The following is a 16,145-nucleotide window of genomic DNA, read 5'->3' as shown; positions in this document are numbered from 1 at the left end:
GGTGTTGCTGGATTCGAGGGACCTCGCTCGTCGTGCTGAGAGGAGACCCAAGGGACCGGTAATGCAGCTTTTTGGTGCCTGCGGTTGCAGGGGGAAGATTCCGTCGACCCACGGGAGATTTCTTCGGAGCTTCTGGTGCAGAGAGGAGGCAGACTACCCCCACAGCATGCACAAGCAGGAAAACAGTCGAGAAGGCGGCAGGATCAGCGTTACAGAGTTGCAGTAGTCGTCTTTGCTACTATGTTGCAGGTTTGCAGGCTTCCAGCGCGGTCAGCGGTCGATTCCTTATCAGAAGGTGAAGAGAGAGATGCAGAGGAACTCGGCTGAGCTCATGCATTCGTTATCTAAAGTTTCCCCAGAGACAGAGACCCTAAATAGCCAGAAAAGAGGGTTTGGCTACCTAGGAGAGAGGAAAGGCTACTAACACCTGAAGGAGCCTATCACAAGGAGTCTCTGACGTCACCTGGTGGCACTGGCCACTCAGAGCAGTCCAGTGTGCCAGCAGCACCTCTGTTTCCAAGATGGCAGAGGTCTGGAGCACACTGGAGGAGCTCTGGACACCTCCCAGGGGAGGTGCAGGTCAGGGGAGTGGTCACTCCCCTTTCCTTTGTCCAGTTTCGCGCCAGAGCAGGGGCTAAGGGGTCCCTGAACCGGTGTAGACTGGCTTATGCAGAATTGGGCACATCTGTGCCCAACAAAGCATTTCCAGAGGCTGGGGGAGGCTACTCCTCCCCTGCCTTCACACCATTTTCCAAAGGGAGAGGGTGTCACACCCTCTCTCAGAGGAAGTTCTTTGTTCTGCCATCCTGGGCCAGGCCTGGCTGGACCCCAGGAGGGCAGCTGCCTGTCTGAGGGGTTGGCAGCAGCAGCAGCTGCAGTGAAACCCCAGGAAGGGCAGTCTGGCAGTGCCAGGGTCTGTGCTACAGACCACTGGGATCATGGAATTGTACCAACAATGCCAGGATGGCATAGAGGGGGCAATTCCATGATCATAGACATGTTACATGGCCATATTCGGAGTTACCATGGTGAAGCTACATATAGGTAGTGACCTATATGTAGTGCACGCGTGTAATGGTGTTCCCGCACTCACAAAGTTCAGTGAATTGGCTCTGAACAATGTGGGGGCACCTTGGCTAGTGCCAGGGTGCCCTCACACTAAGTAACTTTGCACCTAACCTTTACCAGGTAAAGGTTAGACATATAGGTGACTTATAAGTTACTTAAGTGCAGTGTAAAATGGCTGTGAAATAACGTGGACGTTATTTCACTCAGGCTGCAGTGGCAGGCCTGTGTAAGAATTGTCAGAGCTCCCTATGGGTGGCAAAAGAAATGCTGCAGCCCATAGGGATCTCCTGGAACCCCAATACCCTGGGTACCTCAGTACCATATACTAGGGAATTATAAGGGTGTTCCAGTAAGCCAATGTAAATTGGTAAAAATGGTCACTAGCCTGTCAGTGACAATTTGAAAGTAATGAGAGAGCATAACCACTGAGGTTCTGGTTAGCAGAGCCTCAGTGAGACAGTTAGGCACCACACAGGGAACATATACATGCACACCTATGAGCACTGGGGCCCTGTGTGACAGGGTCCCAGTGACACATACATATAGGCCACAAACCTATGAGCACTGGGGTCCTGACCAGCAGGATCCCAGTGACACATAACAACCATACTGAAAACATAGTGTTTTCACTATGAGCACTGAGGCCTGGCTATCAGGATCCCAGTGAGACAGTGAAAACAGTGACAAACACCCTGACATACACTCACAAACAGGCCAAAAGTGGGGGTAACAAGGCTAGAAAGAGGCTACCTTCTCACACCACTCCAATGCAGATGGACTCTCCAGATATTTTCACTTAGACAATGAAGACTCATCAGGTCATGGCTAGTTTTATTGTCCTCCGTTTGGGGGGGGTTGTGTAAGAAAGTGCCATCTTGCCTGGCATGTTACCCCCATACTTCACTGTATATATGTTGTTATAGTTGTATGTGTCACTGGGACCCAGCCAGCCAGGGCCCCAGTGATCATAAGTGTGCCCTGTATGTGTTACCTGTGTTATGACTAACTGCCTCACTGAGGCTCTGCTAACCAGAACCTCAGTGGTTATGCTCTCTCATTTCTTTCCAAATTGTCACTAACAGGCTAGTGACCAATGTTACCAATTTATATTGGCTTACTGGAACACCCTTATAATTCCCTAGTATATGGTACTGAGGTACCCAGGGTATTGGGGTCCCAGGAGATCCCTATGGGCTGCAGCATTTCTTTTGCCACCCATAGGGAGCTCTGACAATTCTTACACAGGCCTGCCATTTCAGCCTGAGTGAAATAACGTCCACGTTATTTCACAGCCATTTACCACTGCACTTAAGTAACTTATAAGTCACCTATATGTCTAACCTTTACCTGGTAAAGGTTGGGTGCTAAGTTACTTAGTGTGTGGGCACCCTGGCACTAGCCAAGGTGCCCCCACATTGTTCAGGGCAAATTCCCCAGACTTTGTGAGTGCGGGGACACCATTACACGCGTGCACTATACATATGTCACGACATATGTATAGCGTCACAATGGTAACTCCGAACATGGCCATGTAACATGTCTAAGATCATGGAATTGTCGGCATTGGGGAGACAATTCCATGATCCCCCGAGACTCTAGCACAGACCCGGGTACTGCCAAACTACCTTTCCCGGGGTTTCACTGCAGCTGCTGCTGCTGCCAACCCCTCAGACAGGTTTCTGCCTTCCTGGGGTCCAGCCAGGCTTGGCCCAGGAGGGCAGAACAAAGGACTTCCTCAGAGAGAAAACACCCTCTCCCTTTGGAAAAAGGTGTTAGGGCTGGGGAGGAGTAGCCTCCCCCAGCCTCTGGAAATGCTTTCATGGGCACAGATGGTGCCCATTTCTGCATAAGCCAGTCTTTACCGGTTAAGGGATCCCCCAGCCCTGCTCTGGGACGAAACTGGACAAAGGAAACAGAGGTGCTGCTGGCACACTGGACTGCTCTGAGTGGCCAGTGCCAGCAGGTGACGTCAGAGACTCCTTCTGATAGGCTCCTCCAGGTGTTGCTAGCCTATCCTCTCTCCTAGATAGCCAAACCTCCTTTTCTGGCTATTTAGGGTCTCTGCTTTGGGGAATTCTTTAGATAACGAATGAAAGAGCTCATCAGAGTTCCTCTGCATCTCTCTCTTCACCTTCTGCCAAGGACTCGACCACTGACTGCTCTGGATGCCTGCAAAACCGCAACAAAGTAGCAAAGACGACTACTGCAACCTTGTATCGCTGATCCTGCGGCCTTCTCGACTGTTTTCCTGGTGGTGCATGCTGTGGGGGTAGTCTGCCTCCTCTCTGCACTAGAAGCTCCGAAGAAATCTCCCGTGGGTCGACGGAATCTTCCCCCTGCAACCGCAGGAACCAAAAAACTGCATCACCGGTCCTCTGGGTCTCCTCTCAGCACAACGAGCGAGGTCCCTTGAACTCAGCAACTCTATCCAAGTGACTCCCACAGTCCAGTGACTCTTCAGTCCAAGTTTGGTGGAGGGAAGTTCTTGCATCCCCGCGCTAGACTGCATTGCTGGGTACCGCGTGATTTGGAGCTGCTCCGGCTCCTGTGCACTCTTCCAGGATTTGCTTTGTGCACAGCCAAGCCTGGGTCCCGAAAGTCTAACCTGCAGTGCACAACCTTCTAAGTTGTCCTCCGGCGTCGTGGGACTCCCTTTTCTGACTTCGGGTGGACTCTGGTTCACTCCTCTTCGTAGTGCCTGTTCCGGTACTTCTGCAGGTGCTGCCTGCTTCTGTGAGGGCTCCCTGACTTGGTGGGCGCCCTCTCTTTAGCCTCATCCAAGTGGCGACATCCTGGTCCCTCCTGGGCCACAGCAGCATCCAAAAACCCTAACCGCGACCCTTGCAGCTAGCAAGGCTTGTTTGCGGTCTTTCTGCGTGGGAACACCTCTGCAAGCTTCTTCACGACGTGGGACATTCATCCTCCTAAGGGGAAGTTCCTAGTCCTCTTCGTTCTTGCAAAACACCAAGCTTCTTCCATCCGGTGGCAGCTCCTTTGCACCCTCAGCTGGCATTTCCTGGGCATCTGCCCACTCTCAACACTGTCGCGACTCTTGGACTTGGTCCCCTTGTCTTACAGGCACTCAGGTCCAGAAATCCACTGTTGTTGCTTTGCTGGTGTTGGTTTTCCTTGCAGAATCCCCCTATCACGACTTCTGTGCTCTCTGGGGATTGTAGGTGCACTTTACACCTACCTTACATGGTCTTGGGGTGGTCTATTTTTTCAACCCTCACTTTTTTCTTACAGTCCCAGCGACCCTCTACAAGCTCACATAGGTGTGGGGTCTATTTGTGGTTTGCATTCCACTTTTGGAGTATATGGTTTGTGTTGCCCCATAGCTATGTGTTCCTTTTGCAATCTATTGTAACTTTACACTGCTTGCATTACTTCCTTTTGCTATTACTGCATATTTTTGGTATTGTATACATATATCTTGTGTATATTTGGCATCCTCATACTGAGGGTACTCACTGAGATACTTTTGGCATATTGTCATAAAAATAAAGTACCTTTATTTTAAGTATATATGTGTATTGTGTTTTCTTATGTTACTGTGCATTTGACACCAGTGGTATAGTAGGAGCTTTGCATGTCTCCGAGTTCAGCCTAAGCTGCTCTGTTATAGCTACCTTCTATCAGCCTAAGCTGCTAGAAACACCTCTTCTACACTAATAAGGGATAACTGGACCTGGTACAGAGTGTAAGTACCCCTTGGCACCCACTACAAGCCAGGCCAGCCTCCTACAAGCCCAACCTGAGGTCTCTAGGTCATTACCTAAGAGACAGTCTACAGGCAAGCTAGGTGATACTACCACCTGCTTAGGGCCAGTAACTCCACCCCAACTAAGCTGAATTACAGCTAAGGGAAGAAACTTAGTGGAGTTATGGACATCAATAATCTTGTACGGTTGTCCAATGATGTGTTGTTCAGCAGGCACTAGCTTTTAGTCACCAAAGTGATACTGGCACCTGTGTCCCTGTAGGCCTGGGCCTCAACACCATTTATTGAAACTGTCTGCCTGTACTTATCCATTGTAAGGGGACAAGCAGCCAGTGTGGCAAGGCCAATGCCACTAGGTGTGACATAAACTGTCTTGGAACTGACTACCCCAGTTTCTATGATGGACCCATAAGTGAACCCAACTACACCCTGTAGGAGGCTGGCCTGGCTTGTAGTGAGTACCAAGGGGTACTTACACCTTGCACCAGGTCCAGGTATCCCTTATTAGTGTAGAGGGGTGTCAAGCAGCTTAGGCTGTTAGAAAAGGTAGCTTAGCAGAGCAGCTTAGGCTGAACTAGGAGGTGTGTAAAGCTCCTACTATACCACTGGTGTCATATGCACAATATCATAAGAAAACACAATACACAGATTTACTAAAAATAAAGGTACTTTATTTTTATGACAATATGCCAAAGTATCTCAGTTAGTACCCTCAGTATGAGGATAGCAAATATACACAAGATATATGTACACAATACCAAAATATGCAGTAATAGCAATAGAAAACAGTGCAAGTAATGTATAGTCACAATAGAATGCAATGGGGGCACATAGGGACAGGGGCAACACAAACCATATACTCTAGAAGTGGAATGCGAACCACGAATGGACCCCAAACCTATGTGAACTTGTAGAGGGTCGCTGGGACTGTAAGAAAACAGTGAGGGTTAGAAAAATAGCCCACCCCAAGACCCTGAAAAGTGGGTGCAAAGTGCACCTAAGTTCCCCAAAGAGCACAGAAGTCGTGATAGGGGAATTCTGCAAGGAAGACCAACACCAGCAATGCAACAACGAAGGATTTCCTGACGAGAGTACCTGTGGAATAAGGGGACCAAGTCTAAGAGTCACGATCAAGTCGGGAGTGGGCAGATGCCCCGGAAATGCCAGGTGTGGGTGCAAAGTAGCTGCCACCGGATGGTAGAAGCTGTGGATTCTGCAAGAACGACAAGGGCTAGAAACTTACCTTTTGGAGGATGGATGTCCCACGTCGGAAAGAGTCGTACAGAGGTGTTTCCGTGCAAAAAGACCGCAAACAAGCCTTGCTAGCTGCAAGGGTTGCGGTTAGGGTTTTTGGATGCTGCTGTGGCCCAGGAGGGACCAGGATGTCGCCAATTGTGTGAGGAGACACAGGGGGCATACAGCAAGACAAAGAGCCAACTTAGAAGCAGGCAGCACCCGCAGAAGTGTGGGAACAGGCACTACGAAGTGGAGTGAACCGGAGCTCACCCGAAGTCACAAAGGAGGGTCCCACGACACCAGAGGACAACTCAGGAGGTCGTGCACTGCAGGTTATAGTGCCGGGGACCCAGGCTTGGCTGTGCACAAAGGAAATCCTGGAAGAGTGCACAGGAGCCAGAGTAGCTGCAAAACATGCGGTTCCAGGCAATACAGTCTAGCGTGGGGAAGTCAAGGACTTACCTCCACCAAACTTAGACTGAAGAGTCACTGGACTGTGGGAGTCACTTGGACAGAGTTGCTGAGTTCAAGGGACCTCGCTCGTCATGCTGAGAGGAGACCCAGAGGACCGGTGATGCAGTTCTTTGGTGCCTGCGGTTGCAGGGGGAAGATTCCGTCGACCCACAGGAGATTTCTTCGGAGCTTCTAGTGCAGAGAGGAGGCAGACTACCTCCACGGCATGCACCACCAGGAAAACAGTCGAGAAGGTGGCCGGATCAGCGTTACAAGGTCGCAGTAGTCGTCTTTGCTACTTTGTTGCAGTTTTGCAGGCTTCCAGAGCAGTCAGCGGTCGATTCCTTGGCAGAAGGTGAATTGAGAGATGCAGAGGAACTCTGATGAGCTCTTGTATTCGTTATCTAAAGAATTCCCCAAAGCAGAGACCCTAAATGGCCAGAAAAGGAGGTTTGGCTACTTAGGAAGGAGGATAGGCTAGCAACACAGGTAAGAGCCTATCAGAAGGAGTCTCTGATGTCACCTGCTGGCACTGGCCACTCAGAGCAGTCCAGTGTGCCAGCAGCACCTCTGTTTCCAAGATGGCAGAGGTCTGGAGCACACTGGAGGAGCTCTGGGCACCTCCCAGGGGAGGTGCAGGTCAGGGGAGTGGTCACTCCCCTTTCCTTTGTCCAGTTTCACACCAGAGCAGGGCTGGGGGATCCCTGAACAGGTGTAGACTGGCTTATGCAGAGATGGGCACCATCTGTGCCCATCAAAGCATTTCCAGAGGCTGGGGGAGGCTACTCCTCCCCAGCCCTAACACCTTTTTCCAAAGGGAGAGGGTGTAATACCCTCTCTCTGAGGAAGTCCTTTGTTCTGCCTTCCTGGGCCAAGCCTGGCTGGACCCCAGGAGGGCAGAAACCTGTCTGAGGGGTTGGCAGCAGCAGCAGCTGCAGTGAAACCCCGGGAAAGGTAGTTTGGCAGTACCCGGGTCTGAGCTGGCGACTCAGGGGATCATGGAATTGTCTCCCCAATGCCAGAATGGCATTGGGGTGACAATTCCATGATCTTAGACATGTTACATGGCCATGTTCGGAGTTACCATTGTGACGCTATACATATGTCGTGACATATGTATAGTGCACGCGTGTAATGGTGTCCCCGCACTCACAAAGTCCAGGGAATTTGCCCTGAACAATGTGGGAGCACCTTGTCTAGTGCCAGGGTGCCCACACACTAAGTAACTTAGCACCCAACCTTTACCAGGTAAAGGTTAGACATATAGGTGACTTATAAGTTACTTAAGTGCAGTGGTAAATGGCTGTGAAATAACGTGGACGTTATTTCACTCAGGCTGCAAGGGCAGGCCTGTGTAAGAATTGTCATAGCTCCCTATGGGTGGCAAAATAAATGCTCCAACCCATAGGGATCTCCTGGAACCCCAATACCCTGGGTACCTTAGTACCATATACTAGGGAATTATAAGGGTGTTCCAGTATGCCAATGTAAATTAATGAAATTGGTCACTAGCCTGTTAGTGACAATTTGGAAAGAAATGAGAGAGCATAACCACTGAGGTTCTGGATAGCAGAGCCTCAGTGAGACAGTTAGTCATAACACAGGTAACTCATACAGGGCACACTTATGAGCAATGGGGCCCTGGCTGGCAGGGTCCCAGTGACACATACAACTAAAACAACATATATACAGTGAAATATGGGGGTAACATGCCAGGCAAGATGGTACTTTCCTACACACCCTTACTTTGACTGGTGCCAGCAGTCCCACCACTATTACCACTACTGCTACGGGCACTAGAGTTTGATGTATTAGTGGTGGTTGGCTCAGGGGGTTTACCTGGACAGGACTTATCCCCTTGCCAATGGCCTTTATTTTTACACACATAGCACCAAGGCTTTTTAATGTGTGTATGTTGTGAAGAAGAGGATGAATTTGATTTATCCCCACCTCCTGAAGAGTGTTTAGGATGTGAAGAAGGATCTTTGGTTTTACCCTTATCCCCATGCTTATCCTGAGATTTCTTACCATCTTTCTTCTTGCCATCCTTGTCACCCCCTGTATGAACTTTTCTGTTCACTCTTGTTCTGACCCTTTTGTCTGCCTTCTTTCCCAATTCTTGGGGCGAGGTCAGATCTGAGTCCACTAGATATTGGTGTAACAAGTCAGACACACAGTTATTCAGAATATGCTCTCTCAGAATACGATTATACAGGCTTTCATAGTCAGAAACTTTACTGCCATGTAACCACCCCTCCAAGGCCTTCACTGAACAGTCATCAAAGTCTATCCAGTCTTGTGAGGTCTCTTTTCTGGTGTCTCTGAACTTAATCCTGTATTGTTCAGTGGTTAAGCAAAATCCATCCAGAGTGCATCCTTCAAAACTGCAAAATTATTGGCATCACTTTCCTTCACAGTAAGGAGCCTATCCCTACCCTTTCCACTGAAAGATAGTCATAGGATAGCAGCCCACTGCCTTTGGGGGACCCCCTGTACCACACATGCCCTCTCAAGTGCAGCAAACCACTTGTTGATGTCATCCCCCTCCTTGTAAGGGGGAACTATCTTGTGCAGATTCCTGGAATCATGCTCTCTCACAGGATTACTATCAGGAATACTGCTGCTGCCACCATGGGGTCCAAACCCCAATCTCTGTCTCTCCTTCTCCAGGTCTAGGAATTCCCTGTCTAGACCCAGCTGTTGCTGTTTAAGCTTCAGCCTGGTCTCTTCCACTCTCAACTTTTTGAGTTCCCTTTCTAACATGTTGTCTTCAGGGTGGATGGGTTGGGAATGCTTGGACACTGAGGATATATTGGAACCAACAGAGGGAGATCTGTCCCTAACAGGTTGGACTCTAACAACCTGGCCTCCAGGAACAAAAGAATCCCTACTATGATGGGAGCTCCTATTACTACCAACATTGCTAGGTGGTCTGCTAAGGGCCAGATTTGGAATAGAACCCTCCACACCTCCCCCAAGGGGTTCCCCTGAGTCAGAGTGTGAGCTATCTACTATCTTCTCAATTGAAGTGCCAGCTAGGGACTTATCATTTCAATGAGCAGGTTAAATAGAAATTCTCTTGAAGGATTCTTTCCTATCACTAAACCTCTATCAATGCAGAGACTCCTTAGGCTCTTAAAGTTTAGATTGTCATAAGTAGTATTGACCATTTTAAGAGAAGTTCCTAAATCAGACATGATAGAATAAGGTTTAGAGACAGTGAGAAGAGAGAAAAAGTTTCAGGACTTTTTAAAGAACAGAAAAAAAAAAACTTTTTCAAACTTTTTGAAACTTTTAGAAAGTTTAGGAGTACTTTTCAGCACTTAGCAGAAAGTGTAAGAGTAGAAAAGCAAAACGTTTTGGTTAGGTGTACATACACTGAACTTGTTTTGTATATTTTTCTCTTATGAAAAGTACAAAATGACAAAGTGGTAAGTAGTTACAAGTACTTATCCCACCGCTGCACAACCAATGTAGGAGGCTGTCCTGGCTTGTAGTGGGTACCAGATGTACTTACACCTTGTGCCAGGTCCAGTTATCCCTTATTAGTGTAGAAGAGGTGTTTATGGCAGCTTAGGCTGATAGAAGGTAGCTATAGCAGAGCAGCTTAGGCTGAACTAGGAGACATGCAAAGCTCCTGCTATACCACGGGTGTCATATGCACAATATCATAAGAAAACACAATATACAGATATACTAAAAATAAAGGTACTTTATTTTTATGACAATATGCCAAAAGTATCACAGTGAGTACCCTCAGTATGAGGAGGACAAATATACACAAGATATATGTACACAATACCAAAATTATGCAAGCAATAGCAAGAAAAGTAATGCAAGCAGTGTAGAATTACAGTAGATTGCAATAGGAGCGCATAGGTATAGGGGCAACACAAACCATATACTCCAAAAGTGGAATGCAAACCACGAATGGACCCCAAACCTATGTGAGCTTGTAGAGGGTCGCTGGGACTGTAAGAAAACAGTGACGGTTAGAAAAATAGCCCACCCCAAGACCCTGTAAGGTAGGTGTAAAGTGCACCTACAACCCCCAGAGAGCACAGAAGTCGTGATAGGGGGATTCTGCAAGGAAAACAAACACCAGCAATGCAACAACAGTGGATTTCCGGACCTGAGTACCTGTAAGACAAGGGGACCAAGTCCAAGAGTCGCGACAGTGTCGAGAGTGGGCAGGAGCCCAGGAAATGCCAGCTGAGGGTGCAAGGAAGCTGCCACCGGATGGAAGAAGCTTGGTGTTTTGCAAGAACGAAGAGGACTAGGAACTTCCCTTTTAGAGGATGGATGTCCCACGTCGTGAAGAAGCTTGCACAGGTGTTCCCACGCAGAAAGACCACAAACAAGCGTTGCTAGTTGCAAGGGTCGCGTTTAGGGTTTTTGGATGCTGCTGTGGCCCAGGAAAGACCAGGATGTCGCCACTTGGAAGAGGAGACAGAGGGGGCGCCCAGCAAGTCAGAGAGCCCTCACAGAAGCAGGCAGCACCCGCAGAAGTACCAGAAGAGGCACTTAAAAGAGGAGTGAACCGGAGTCCACGCGAAGTCACAAAAGGGAGTCCCACGACGCCGGAGGACAACTCAGAAGGTTGTGCCCTGCAGGTTAGAATGCCGGGGACCCAGGCTTGGCTGTGCATGAAGGAAATCCTGGAACAGTGCACAGAAGCCGGAGCAGCTGCAAATCACACAGTACCCAGCAATGCAGTCTAGCGTGGGGAGGCAAGGACCTACCTCCACCAAACTTGGACTGAAGAGTCACTGGACTGTTGGAGTCACTTGGACAGAGTTGCTGAGTTCCAGGCCCCACGCTAGTTGTGCTGAGAGGGGACCCAGAGGACCGGTGATGCAGTCTTTTGTTGCCTGCAGTTGCATGGGGAAGATTCCGTCGACCCACTGGAGATTTCTTCAGAGCTCCTGGTGCAAGAAGGAGGCAGGCTACCCCCAGAGAATGCACCACCAGGAAACAGTTGAGAAAGCCGGCAGGATGAAGCGATACAAGGTTGCAGTAGTCATCTTTGCTACTTTGTTGCGGTTTTGCAGGCGTCCTGAGCAGTCAGTGGTCGATCCTTTGGCAGAAGGTGAAAAGGGAGATGGAGAGGAACTCTGGTGAGCTCTTGCATTCGGTATCTGAAGAATTCCCAAAAGCAGAGACCCTAAATAGCCAGAAAAGAAGGTTTGGCTACCTAGGAAGGACGATTGGCTACTAAGAGAGGTAAGAGCCTATCAGAAGGAGTCTCTGACGTCAGCTGCTGGCATTGGCCACTCAGAGCAGTCCAGTGTACCAGCAACACCACTGAATCCAAGATGGCAGAGGTCTGGGGCACACTGGAGGAGCTCTGGGCACCTCCCCTGGGAGGTGCAGGTCAGGGGAGTGGTCACTCCCCTTTCCTTTGTCCAGTTTCACGCCAGAGCAGGGCTGGGGGATCCCTGAACCGGTGTAGACTGGCTTATGCAGAGATGGGCAGCATCTGTGCCCATCAAAGCATTTCCAGAGGCTGGGGGAGGCCACTCCTCCCCAGCCTTCACACCTATTTCCAAAGGGAGAGGGTGTAACACCCTCTCTCAGAGGAAATCCTTTGTTCTGCCTTCCTGGGCCAGTGCTGCCTGGACCCCAGGGGGGCAGAAACCCGTCTGAGGGGTTGGCAGCAGCAGTAGCTGCAGTGCAAACCCTGAAAAGGCAGTTTGGCAGTACCCGGGTTCTGTGCTAGAGACCCTGGGGGATCATGGAATTGTCCCCCCAATGCCAGAATGGCATTGGGGTGACAATTCCATGATCTTAGACATGTTACCTGGCCATGTTCGGAGTTACCATTGTGACGCTGCACATTGGTAGTGACCTATGTACAGTGCACACGTGTAATGGTGCCCCCGCACTCACAAAGTCCTGGGAATTTGCCCTGAACGATGTGGGGGCACCTTGTCTAGTGCCAGGGTGCCCACACACTAAGTAACTTTGCACCCAGCCTTCACCAGGTGAAGGTTAGACATATAGGTGACTTATAAGTTACTTAAGTGCAGTGGAAAATGGCTGTGAAATAACATGGACGTTATTTCACTCAGGCTGCAGTGGCAGGCCTGTGTAAGAATTGTCAGAGCTCCCTATGGGTGGCAAAAGAAATGCTGCAGCCCATAGGGATCTCCTGGAACCCCAATACCCTGGGTACCTCAGTACCATATACTAGGGAATTATATGGGTGTAGCAGTATGCCAATGTGAATTGGTAAATTTAGTCACTAGCCTGTTAGTTACAAATCTGGAAAGCAGAGAGAGCATAACCACTGAGGTTCTGGTTAGCAGAGCCTCAGTGAGACAGTTAGGCATCACACAGGGAACACATACATATAGGCCGCAAACGTATGAGCACTGGGGTCCTGGCTAGCAGGGTCCCAGTGACACATAACAAACATACTGACAACATAGGGTTTTCACTATGAGCACTGGGCCCTGGCTAGCAGGATCCCAGTGAGACAGTGAAAACACCCTGACATATTCTCACAAACAGGCAAAAAGTGGGGGTAACAAGGCTAGAAAGAGGCTACTTTCTCACACCGGTGTACTCCACATACCTGTAACAACAGGCACCACTGGCCCCGGAGATTTTTTGGCTGAGGTGCTAATACGGTTCCTATGAATTGGACGGGGGGTGGTGGGAAAATGGTCAAGGGGGGACAGGAAAAGTTGTTTGGACACACTGGGACGGGTAGCTGGAGGGGGTTTGGGAGTGGAGGAAGAGGTGGTGGTTGTAGGAGGTGTAACTTTTATGGATTTGGGTGCAGGTGCATGCGCTGGAGGCTGTCGTGAGGTGCATGGCTGTTGGGTGGGTGTGGGCCTGCTGTAGGAGGCTGGACTGGCTTGTAGTGAGTACCAAGGGGTACTTGCACCTTGCACCAGGCCCAGTTATCCCTTATTAGTGTATAGGGTGTCTAGCAGCTTAGGCTGATAGATAATGGTAGCTTAGCAGAGCAGCTTAGGCTGAACTAGGAGACGTGTGAAGCTACTACAGTACCACAAGTGTCACTTGCACAATATCATAAGAAAACACAATACACAGTTATACTAAAAATAAAGGTACTTTATTTTTATGACAATATGCCAAAGTATCTTAGAGTGTACCCTCAGTGAGAGGATAGGAAATATACACAAGATATATATACACAATAGCAAAAATATGCAGTATAGTCTTAGAAAACAGTGCAAACAATGTATAGTTACAATAGGATGCAATGGGGAAACATAGGGATAGGGGCAACACAAACCATATACTCCAAAAGTGGAATGCGAACCACGAATGGACCCCAAACCTATGTGACCTTGTAGAGGGTCGCTGGGACTATTAGAAAATAGTGAGAGTTAGAAAAATAACCCTCCCCAAGACCCTGAAAAGTGAGTGCAAAGTGCACTAAAGTTCCCCTAAGGACAAAGAAGTCGTGTTAGAGGAATAATGCAGGAAAGACAGAAACCAACAATGCAACAACGCTGGATTTCCAATCTGGGGTACCTGTGGAACAAGGGGACCAAGTCCAAAAGTCACGAGCAAGTCGGAGATGGGCAGATGCCCAGAAAATGCCAGCTGCGGGTGCAAAGAACTTCTACTGGACAGAAGAAGCTGCGGTTTCTGCAGGAACGCAAAGGGCTAGAGACTTCCCCTTTGGAGGACGGATCCCACTCGGATTGTAGAGTCGTGCAGAAGTGTTTTCCCGCCGAAAGAATGCCAACAAGCCTTGCTAGCTGCAAATCGTGCGGTTAACGTTTTTGGAAGCTGCTGTGGCCCAGGAGGGACCAGGAGGTCGCAAATTGGACCAGGAGAGAGAGGTGACGTCGAGCAAGAGAAGGAGCCCTCTCAGCAGCAGGTAACGCCCGGAGAAGTGCCAGAAACAGGCACTACACGGATGCGTGAAACGGTGCTCACCCGAAGTTACACAAAGGAGTCCCACGTCGCCGGAGACCAACTTAGAAAGTCGTGCAATGCAGGTTAGAGTGCCGTGGACCCAGGCTTGGCTGTGCACAAAGGATTTCCGCCGGAAGTGCACAGGGGCCGGAGTAGCTGCAAAAGTCGCGGTTTCCAGCAATGCAGTCTAGCGAGGTGAGGCAAGGACTTACCTCCACCAAACTTGGAATGAAGAGTCACTGGACTGTGGGAGTCACTTGGACAGAGTTGCTGGATTCGAGGGACCTCGCTCGTCGTGATGAGAGGAGACCCAAGGGACCGGTAATGCAGATTTTTGGTGCCTGCGGTTGCAGGGGGAAGATTCCGTCGACCCACGGGAGATTTCTTCGGAGCTTCTAGTGCAGAGAGGAGGCAGACTAACCCCACAGCATGCACCACCAGGAAAACAGTCGAGAAGGCGGCAGGATCAGCGTTACAGAGTTGCAGTAGTCGTCTTTGCTACTATGTTGCAGGTTTGCAAGCTTCCAGCGCAGTCAGCAGTCGATTCCTTGGCAGAAGGTGAAGAGAGAGATGCAGAGGAACTCGGATGAGCTCTTGCATTCGTTATCTAAAGTTTCCCCAGAGACAGAGACCCTAAATAGCCAGAAAAGAGGGTTTGCCTACCTAGGATAGAGGATAGGCTAGCAACACCTGAAGGAGCCTATCACAAGGAGTATCTGACGTCACCTGGTGGCACTGGCCACTCAGAGCAGTCCAGTGTGCCAGCAGCACCTCTGTTTCCAAGATGGCAGAGGTCTGGAGCACACTGGAAGAGCTCTGGACACCTCCCAGGGGAGGTGCAGGTCAGGGGAGTGGTCACTCCCCTTTCCATTGTCCAGTTTCACGCCAGAGCAGGGCTAAGGGGTCCCCTGAACCGGTGTAGACTGGCTTATGCTGAATTGGGCACATCTGTGCCCAAGAAAGCATTTCCAGAGGCTGGGGGAGGCTCCTCCTCCCCTGCCTTCACACCATTTTCCAAAGGGAGAGGGTGTAACACCCTCTCTCAGAGGAAGTTCTTTGTTCTGCCATCCTGGGCCAGGCCTGGCTGGACCCCAGGAGGGCAGATGCCTGTCTGAGGGGTTGGCAGCAGCTGCAGTGAAACCCCAGGAAGGGCAGTTTGGCAGTACCAGGGTCTGTGCTACAGACCACTGGGATCATGGGATTGTGCCAACTATGCCAGGATGGCATAGAGGGGGCAATTCCATGATCATAGACATGTTACATGGCCATATTCGGAGTTACCATTGTGAAGCTAAATATAGGTAGTGACCTATATGTAGTGCACGCGTGTAATGGTGTCCCCGCACTCACAAAGTCCGGGGAATTGGCCCTGAACAATGTGGGGGCACCTTGGCTAGTGCCAGGGTGCCCTCACACTAAGTAACTTTGCACCTAACCTTTACCAGGTAAAGGTTAGACATATAGGTGACTTATAAGTTACTTAAGTGCAGTGTAAAATGGCTGTGAAATAACGTGGACGTTATTTCACTCAGGCTGCAGTGGCAGGCCTGTGTAAGAATTGTCAGAGCTCCCTATGGGTGGCAAAAGAAATGCTGCAGCCCATAGGGATCTCCTGGAACCCCAATACCCTGGGTACCCCAGTACCATATACTAGGGAATTATAAGGGTGTTCCAGTAAGCCAATGTAAATTGGTAAAATTGGTCACTAGCCTGTTAGTGACAATTTGGAAAGAAATGAGAGAGCATAACCACTGAGGTTCTGATTAGC

Source organism: Pleurodeles waltl, chromosome 10 (genome assembly GCF_031143425.1).
Source record: "Pleurodeles waltl isolate 20211129_DDA chromosome 10, aPleWal1.hap1.20221129, whole genome shotgun sequence".
In the NCBI taxonomy this organism is placed as follows: Eukaryota; Metazoa; Chordata; class Amphibia; order Caudata; family Salamandridae; genus Pleurodeles; species Pleurodeles waltl.
Note: the sequence above shows the minus strand (reverse complement) of the source record.